The sequence below is a fragment of the Triticum aestivum genome, chromosome 5A (assembly GCF_018294505.1).
Source record: "Triticum aestivum cultivar Chinese Spring chromosome 5A, IWGSC CS RefSeq v2.1, whole genome shotgun sequence".
Classification (NCBI taxonomy): Eukaryota; Viridiplantae; Streptophyta; class Magnoliopsida; order Poales; family Poaceae; genus Triticum; species Triticum aestivum.
The window spans coordinates 470,788,982-470,798,880 of NC_057806.1; the positions used below are offsets into that span (position 1 = coordinate 470,788,982).

The 9,899-nt window shown below is 42.3% G+C and overlaps 1 long non-coding RNA gene across 1 annotated transcript; it reads left to right on the forward strand.

Moving 5' to 3' along the window:
* Positions 1-4,468: 4,468 nt before the first annotated feature.
* On the forward strand, positions 4,469-7,832 carry LOC123107202 (uncharacterized). Its single transcript, XR_006451610.1, has 3 exons — positions 4,469-4,770; positions 4,875-5,565; positions 5,683-7,832. It is a non-coding gene; the product is annotated as an uncharacterized lncRNA (long non-coding RNA).
* Positions 7,833-9,899: the final 2,067 nt, after the last annotated feature.

Below are 9,899 nucleotides of genomic sequence, written 5' to 3' on the forward strand. Positions count from 1 at the left end.
AAGTAACCAGGCATGACGAAGTCCTCCAAAGTTATTTTGGAATGGTGTCCCGGATAGGATAATTTGCCTTTTTGTATGAATTTTAGCAAAGGCCTTCCAAATAACGATATTTGGAAGGTTCTTGCTGAACTTTGTATCAAAAAGCGAATTATCCTATCTAGGACTCCGTTCCAAAATAACTTTGGAGAGCTTCGTACCATCATGCACCTGTTACTTTCGCCTAATGATGAAGACATGGTTTTGTTGAATCCTTTGACACTAGGCAACCTCCCGACCCCTCGGCGATCCTCTTGAACATGAGAGGAAGAAGAGGATAAAAAAGGAAGAGGAAGAAGAAAAAAAGAGGAGAAGAAAGAACAGAGGAGAAAGAGGAGAAGAAAGAACATAGGAGTTCTTCTCCTCTATTCTTTCTTCTCCTCTTTTTTTCTTCTTCTTCCTCTTTTTTTATCGGGAACAAGGGTCATCGAGGGACATAGATGTAGTGTCGTCGTTGTCGATATACTCCCTCCCGATAGCTTCAACATGTGGGGGGGGGTCGATATTACCCCCTCCTTGAAGCATTCTCGAGGCCACCCCAAACCCTTGAAGCATTGTTGAGGCCACCCCAAACCCTAGAGAAGCAGTGTCGAGGCCACTAATTAATATATATGATTCCTTACTATGATTAGGTAGCTAGTTCTACGTTTGCCACTAATATATCCATCTGTCATGTTTGAATAATAATTGCCATGTTGTAAATATTTGTAGAAACTATGGACACCGCCCGAGACGAAGCAAAAGAAGCATTGTTGAGGGACATAATCGCAGAAGGAAGTGATGCCGTCTCGTTGTTTCTCAACGACACCGATGGTCTGGAAGGAGAGGGTGAAGAAGCTGGCTACGGTGACCTAATGCCGGTGCAAGAAGAAGAACATGAGGACAGCTCCGGTGACCCAATGCCGATGCAAGAAGGAGACCGTGATGACGGCTCCGGTGACCGAACCGAGTCCGGCTAGGTATATATATTAGTTAAGCCTGTGCTGACTAGCTAATTGATGCATTCATTGTTTTGGTATGTACACATATTAATTAAGTCTTTGTTCTTTTTTTAGCCCTCAGGATCGAGCACATCTTCAGTAAAGAGACGAGGCCCGAAGAAAAAGTTGAGCTTGGATGAAAGGTTTGAGATCATAGCAATCGTGCCCGACGGCCAACCGATTGAACCCATCCGAACAAAGAACGCATTTGTTGCTCAGTGCGGGGTTCTGGTTAGGGACAAGATCCCGATCAGCATCCAGTAATGGTTTAAGCCGGCTACAGAAGACCCTGAGGTGTCTTATGCCAATGATATGCAGAAAAAAGATCTTTGGACTGAGCTGAAGTCAAATTTCACCCTACCGCCAGAGGATAATCCAGAGAAGCCAGTTAAAGAGCAATTAATCAAGTCTTTTGCTCTTAAGAGGATGGCAGAACTATTCAGGAGGTGGAAGAAAGAGCTGAATAAGTTTGTCGAAAATAATGAGACACCAGAATTCAAGGGCAGATATGAGAAGATCAGAGATCACTGGCCTGCATTTGTGGCCCACAAGACATCAGAAAAAAGAGTAAGAAGATGTCGGTGACAAACAAGCAAAATGCTGCAAAGAAGAAGCATCACCATCACACGGGGTCAGGTGGCTACCTCGTAGCCCGGCCTAAGTGGGCCAAGATTGAGAATGATATGGTTGATAAAGGGATTGAACCAGAGACAATTAACTGGCCAGACTGTTGCCGGACTTGGTTCTTCGGGGCTGGCGGAACCTTGGACCCTGTAATAGGGAAGTGCATTTGGACGAACGATTAAATGGACATACCAATCAGGAAGCTTCAGCAGTATATCGAAGCAGCGCAGCAAGGGACGTTCTTTCCAGACAGAGAGAACGACGAGCTTACAATGGCCCTCGGGAATCCTGAGCACCCTGGACGGACACGAGGCACGCCAGGCTCCATTCCGTGGAAGGTTGGGTTTCCGGACACAGGCGGTTACAAATCCCATGAGAGGAGGAAAAAAGTGCAGCAGACCCAAATGCAGGCGCTGCAAGCAAGGGTACAGGCGATAGAGGAACGAGAAGCAAATCGCAGCAAACGTACTGTCGAAGCTTCCCGCGAAGCTACCCCGCCATCTCAGCGGAGAAGCAGCGTGGCTTCCACCGAGCTGCTTCAGCCGGAGCATGCCTTGACGGCTCCTGCCAGCTATCCCGTGGATGCTATCACGGAGTCTCAAAATTGCCACCTTATGACGCAATGGATGAATTTGAAGGTCAAGGCGGCTGTTGGCTCTGTTTATCCTACTGAACCCGGCGCAACTTTTCGCTGCCGGCCGATTCCAGAAGGATATGCTTGGGTGATGGTGGATGAAATAACGGAGGGATTTGAGGACCTCCAGCTTGACCACCCTACCGGTGAAGGGGAGACTAGGCTGGGGTCTGCTCTGAAGACTCCATGCCTATGGCGGAAGGAGCTCATCAACCTTCCGAACTGGACGCCTCCGCCTCCTCCTCCTCCGGCAAGTCAGGGCACTCCGCCTCCTCCATCGCCTCCTCCTTCGGCGAGTCAGGGCACTCCGCCTCCTCCACCGCCTCCTCCTCCGGTGAGTGACGATCAGGGCACTCGACCGGCTCCTCTCCAGCGCGTGGCGGCACTCCGCCTCCTTCTCCGCCTGCGCCGACGCGCCCGAGCAGCCAACCTCCTCCTTCTCCGCCTCGTCAGCAAGGGCGGAAGAGACCTGCCGCCGCTCCGGCTGCTCCGACGCGTCGTAGTCCTTCTCCTCCACCTCGTAAGCAAGTAAAGAATACAACCGCTCCGTCTGCTCGGCCGGCGTCTAGCAGTACAGCCAGAGGCGGGAGGACATACAGATTCGGTCCTTCTCTGAATTTTTGATGTGGAATGCTACCTAACATATTTATCTATGTAATCCTCTTTATTGTGGCCAGAATATTCAGATCCATAAGATTCAAGACAAAAGTTTAATATTGACATAAAGATAATAATACTTCAAGCATACTAACTAAGCAGTCATGTCTTCTCAAAATAACATGGCCAAAGAAAGCTTATCTCTACAAAATCATATAGTTTGGCTATGCTTCATTTTCATCACACAAAAATGCTCCCATCATGCACAACCCCGATGACAAGCCAAGCAATTGTTTCATAATTTAGTAATCTCAAACTTTTTTCAACTTTGACGCAATACATGAGCGTGACCCATGGACATAGTACTATGGGTGGAATAGAATATAATGATGGGGGTTGTGTGGAGAAGACAAAAAAAAGAAAGTCTCACATTGACGCGACTAATCAACGGGCTATGGAGATGCCCATCAATTGATGTCAATGCGAGGAGTAGGGATTGTCATGCAACGGATGCACTAGAGCTATAAATGTATGAAAGCTCAACAAAAAGAAACTAAGTGGGTGTGCATCCAACTTGCTTGCTCACGAAGACCCAGGGCATTTGAGGAAGCCCATTGTTGGTATACAAGCCAAGTTCTATAATGAAAAATTCTCACTTAGTATATGAAAGTGACAATATAAGAGACTCTCTATCATGAAGATCATGGTGCTATTTTGAAGCACAAGTGTGGAAAAAAAGGATAGTATCATTCTCCCCTTTTATTTCTTTTTTTATTTGGCCTTTCTTTTTTTTCCTTTTTTGGCTTTTCTTTTGTTTTTTGTTTTTTGGGACAATGCTCTATTAATGATGATCATCACACTTTTATTTATTTACAACTAAAAGATTACAACTCGATACTGAAACAAAGTATGACTCTATATTAATGCCTCCGACGGTGTACCGGGATGGGCAATGAATCAAGAGTGAGATGTATGATAAATTATGCATGGTGGCTTTGCCACAAATACGATGTCAACTTCATGATCATGCAAGGCAATATGACAATGATGATGCGTGTCATAATAAACAGAATGGTGAAAAGTTGCATGTCAATATATCTCGGAATGACTATGGAAATGCCATAATAGGTAGGTATGGTGGCTGTTTTGAGGAAGATATAAGGAGGTTTATGTGTGACAGAGCCACTACACCACGACAGAGCTTAGGTGACACACTTGTGTGGGTAAAGGTCCACCAATCTCTACAGGATATCTGTCGGCGTAGCTCTTAAGCTTGTCCTCAGATCATGTGTCGGAAGAGGTACGACAATGTGGACAAACTATGTGTCAGCAGCCACGTAGAGACAACGTATCAGTCGGCAAGTACTTAGCAACATCTTATCTGTCGGTATATGTGTGGGCCCTGGCAGATTTTCTGTCAGCGTAGGTATGCGCTTAGGGACATCAAATATGTCGGTGTAGGTAGGGTGTATGGAAGCAGATTAAGTGTCGGTGTAGGTATACACGTGTCAATCAACGAGACCTTGAAAATTTTGGCGGCTGATTTAGGTGCGACGAGGGAAATATCGGTTACGCGCGGCCCAAATTTGACCCACACTGGCCTGTTATCCCCGAATCTGAGACCAAACCCAAATAACACCAGCTCCATCCCCACATCCCCTCCACCGTCGCCCTCTCGCAACACCCCTCGTCCCTGCCGCCGGCGATGATAGCTCGGCCGCCGCCCTCCGTCCGCCCGCCGCCCTAACCCCCGCCCTCGACCACATCCCCCGACCTCGAGCTCCACATCCCCGGCCCCTGCTTCGGCCGCCGCCGCCCCTTTTCTCTCCCGCAAAGCCCCTTGTCCAGATCTATCAGCCGCAGGCCCGTTTCATTGGTGGGCAGCCGGTGGCCTTCGAGGTGCGTTCCCCGCGTGCTAGGTGCCACACGCCTGGTCGCTGGTCGTCCTCAGAATAGCTGTCGGTTCGCCGGTTCGGTGCTTACCCCTTCCTTCATGTACGCAGGCCAGAGGAACTGGTCTTTGCTAGGTAAAGGGCCGATGATGGCATCCGCAATTGTTCTTCCAAACACGAGCAACATCCTGTGTCTCTCATAGATCGACCTGCTAGTTTGCTTCAACCTGTGAGCTGTATTGTTGGTAGCTACGTTGGAGTGATTGAACATGTTGTTAGTCTGAACCTAAACTGATCCCTGCTTAGTTAGTCAGTCCCTTTGTTTAAGATTAGGCTGTGGCATTATGAAGGTTACTTGTTGGATCTGTGGTGCTACTGAGAAGTGCACAATCCAACCTTATTTTATTCCAGTTTCTAATTTGTTGGTCAGATCGATGGCTACAGGGATGGGTTACTTTAAATTTCTGAATTATAAGATTGCAAGTTTCTGAAATGTCGGTCTAGATTGCATGTGTAACCAGCTATACAGATGATATCGCTAGAATTAGTAATAAATCTAGAGTACCACTTTTCTCGTAGCCCTTGGATAAAATTCATAGATTATGGTGGACAGATTAGTAGCCCTTGGATAAAATGGTCTGATTGGAAATAACCTGAACCCGCCTTCTCCATGTGCGCTACCAGTACGTACGTAGCGATAATCTATGAATTTTTCATCAGCGTCCGTCGTGCGTCTGTTGGGAGGGAAAAAGAACAGATCGATGGTGTTTGGGAAAGGATTACATGCAAGCGCTTGCGCACAGTGAGATAACAGATCCAGACCCGTTTACTTTGTTCTTCCCTTAGTAGTTCGCCATAGGCTGCGGTGCTTATCATTGAATCTTCACTTTTTTCTTTGTTCCCATATGGTTGCGGACAGGCCTGACGGCTGAAGCTAGCTTGATTGGTGTGTTCCTTGCAAGTCAGCTGTGTTGCGCTTCACATCTAGGCATGAATGTGTGTATATCTATCTTCTTTTATTAACCGGTGAGTCTGTATAGTGGGGTTTGCGTCGTCCTACAACTTTTGATAAACAAACTTTCTATAATCCTTACTTTTTAGTAGCTGTCTAAATAAAAAATTTGTACTCCCTCCGTCCCGAATTACTTGACTTAGATTTGTCTAGATACCGATGAATCTAACACTATGTAAAACAAGTAATTTGGGAAGGAGTTAATATTCTTTTTGACATTTTGGTTTTGCAGCTACAACTTTAATGAGTAATGTGTTCGAGTTTTTCAGTTATCGGCAGATGTGATAAATATTTCCAATTATTATGATGCATCTAATTCAGATTTGTAAGTTTGATCTCAAGGATGATAAATTGTAAACCATGTTGTTTGATTTTCTTTACTTGTATGAAAATTTCCTCTTTCTAGTTTACTCTATGTATATGCGGTCTTCTAAATAATATTTCAATTTGGTCATATATTTTCAATGCCAATGGCAACAGGTAACAAAGGTTTGTGTGACATGTAGTTGTAGCATTACTATGACAGTGTGCATGAAAGCAAGGTACTATTTTTATAACAACATTTACTTTACCGTTGTGATGTACTAATTTAGGAACTTTAATATCCTCTATTATTTATTGGTGTTCAATTCATAATACCCTATTTGTTTTGGTTTACAAGTTTCATTAGTTTCTATTGACTTGCTGATATAACCAAACTGAAAAAGAATTGAAAGTGTCTTGGAATAAATCTATATAATCGTTTACTGTTTATATCTTGACAAAAGGTTATTGTTTGATAAAAATGAGTTTCTCCTGGAGCCTTTTCATCAGTTTTCACATATTATCATAGTAGGACTAACTATATTAAAGGATCAACTTGATCATAATTTCTTTTCTGAGGTCCTTTTGAGCCATGAGATATTGCAAATAGTTAATTAAATCATTGCACTGGATATAGAAGTTATGATTTATGCCATCAAACGAAGGTATACTTAGAAATGCCAACTATTTCTTTTTTGCAAAGGAGAAATAAACCTTGATCGCATGGTGCACACAACCTAAGTGGATGCACCACATTAGCCTCCAGATCAATCGGCGCGTACAAATAAAGTTCGTTCAGTTTTAATCATTAAACAACAATGCCATGAGTATCATCTCAATTGTATGCTACTAAAATATTTCTAAGTTCTGTAATTTCTAAGTATATACTAACACATTCATGAAAACGATGGTAGCTAGCTTGTGCAGAGTTGATGACTAGTGGCATAAACTAAACTGCACATCCTACAGTTTTTTGATCTGAAGTTGTACATATTAGTTCTACTTCATCAGATAACGTGCAAACACAATTATTTTCGAACTTTGAAGTAGATAAAATGGTCAGGGGGCACCCACACATATTCCTCATATGTACACGCGAGTAACAATCACATGTTTGCAGTCCCATTCAGTTGGAACATATGAGAATTTGACCCATAGCCTCCATATTGAAGCTAACTTCGTATTAGAACAAATACAACTTTACACTGGCTGATCCTACTACAGTTTCTTGCATGTACGAGGTTGAATAGAATTTGTAGATATGCCTGCCATGGAGAAATGCTTACTCTATGTATATGTAGATATGTCTGCATGATGATTCCTTTCAGCATTTTAAAAATATTTTACATCACATATGGCAGAACTATGTTATGTGTGTTCTGGGCATATGTCATAAATACTCTTGTGCTTCTCTTGGCTGCCAATCTCCCTATGAGCTTCGAAGAACTTGAGCCGACTGCACTTTCTACCAAATTCTTGTGTAATATTTTTAGGTAATCAGCCACCTAGTATTCATGGATGTGATGACTTTGGAGTGTTATGGAGCATTTGGTTGACTGGAGTATTTTGGACCAGCCAACTTAATTGTAATCATGAATCTTATGTATGTTCTGGACCATTTGGTGTTCAAGTGTTATGGAGTAGAAATCATGTGGATGTGACTTAAGTGTTTGGACCATTTAGTGTTTGAACACTTTTAGACCATCAAATAAGGGTCCTTTTATGTGACTTGTGTTTTCTGGATGTTTGCTAAGATGGCCAAACTTTGCTTTGTCAAGATTGACTTGAGTTTGAATCTGTGATCAATGATTGTGCAATATGTGTTCTTGATCTTGTTTGTGGATAAGAGTTGAACATCGTATAACATTTGAATTAGAGTAGTAGCCAATTGTAGTTCTAGTAGTATACCATCTCACCAACAATTTATATGTTGGCAAAAACATTCCATTGGAGAAAGTGTCGACAGAACTACACCCGTAGCCAGACAAACTATGTGTTGGCAATGTCAAAGACCTTTTTAGATAGACTAAGTGTCGGCAATGCTAAAGATCTATTTGGACAGACCAAGTGTTGGCATAGGTAGGGTGTATGTTGTCTTACCATCTGTCGGCATAGGTAGGGTGTAAACAGACAAACCATGTGTCGGCGTATGTAGGGTGTACATTGACATATCATTTGTCGGCGTAGGTAGGGTGTATGCCGACCAAAAAAGTGTCGGCAAGTAAACTTCTGTCGGCAATACCTTTGCCCACAACAAGTCCTCCGACTGTTTTGTCTTCTGTCAGCATATGTGTTAGGGGCAAATTATCTGTCGGCAAAGGTACCCTATGCCAACAGATTGATGTGTCACCAAAACTTAACCGTGGTGTAGTGAGCGTATCATATCACGAGGTTTGGATACACCGGCGAAGTTTGCACCAACTCTTGAGGTGAGAAAAGGCAATGGACATTACCGAAGAGGCTAGCAATGATGGAAGGGTGAGAGTGTGTATAATCCATGGACTCAACATTAGTCATAAAGAACTCATATACTTATTGCAAAAATCTACAAGTCATCAAAAACCCAGCATTACGCACATGCTCCTAGGGGGATATATTGTTAGGAAAATACCATCGCTCATCCCCGACCGCCACTCATAAGGAAGACAATCAAAGAAACACCTCATTCTTCAAATTTGTCATACAACGGTTACCATATGTGCATGCTACAGGACTTGCAAACCTCAACACAAGTATTTCTCAATTTCACAAATACTTAACTAGCATGACTCTAATATCACCATCCTCATGCCTCAAAACAATCATCAAGTATCAAACTTCTCATAGTATTCAACGCACTCTATATGAAAGTTTTTATTATATTCCTCTTGGATGCCCATCATATTAGGACTAGTTTCATAACCAAAGAAAATTACCATGCTGTTTAGGACTCTCAAAATAATATAAGTGAAGCATGAGAGTTCATCTATTTCTTCAAAATAAAACCAATGTCGTTCTCTAAAAGATATAAGTGAAGCACTAGAGCAAATGACAAACTACTCCGAAAGATATAAGTGAAGAATAATGAGTAGTTGAATAATTATGCAACTATGTGAAGACTCTAACATTTAAGAATTTCAGATCTTGGTATTTTATTCACACAACAAGCAAAACAAAACAAAATAAAATAATGCTCCAAGCAAAACACATATCATGTGGTGAATAAAAATATAGCTCCAAGTAAAGTTACCAATGAACGAAGATGAAATAGGGGATGCCTTCCGGGGCATCCCCACGCTTATGCTCTTTCCACTCCTTATTCCATAGTCCATCGAATGTTACCCAAAACTTGAAAACTTCATAACACAAAACTTAACAGAAAACTCGTAAGCTCTGTTAGTATAAGAAAATAAATCACCACTTAGGTACTGTTGTGAACTCATTCTAAATTCATATTGGTGTAATATCTACTATACTCCAACTTCTCTATGGTTCATACCCTCCGATACTATTCACAGATTCATCAAAATAAGCAAACAATACAAAGAAAACAGAATCTGTCAAAAACAGAACAATCTGTAGCAATCTGGAGGTTTCGAATACTTATGTCACTCCAAAAATTCTGAAATAAATTGGTGGACCTGAGAAATTTGTCTATTAATCATCTTCAAAAAGAATCAACATAACTGCACTCTCCAGTAAAAAATGGCAACTAATTTCGTGAGCGCAAAAGTTTTTGTTTTTTACAGCAAGATCGCAAAGACTTCACCCAAGTCTTCCCAATGGTTTTACTTGGCACAAACACTAATTAAAACATAAAACCACATCTAAATAGAGACTAG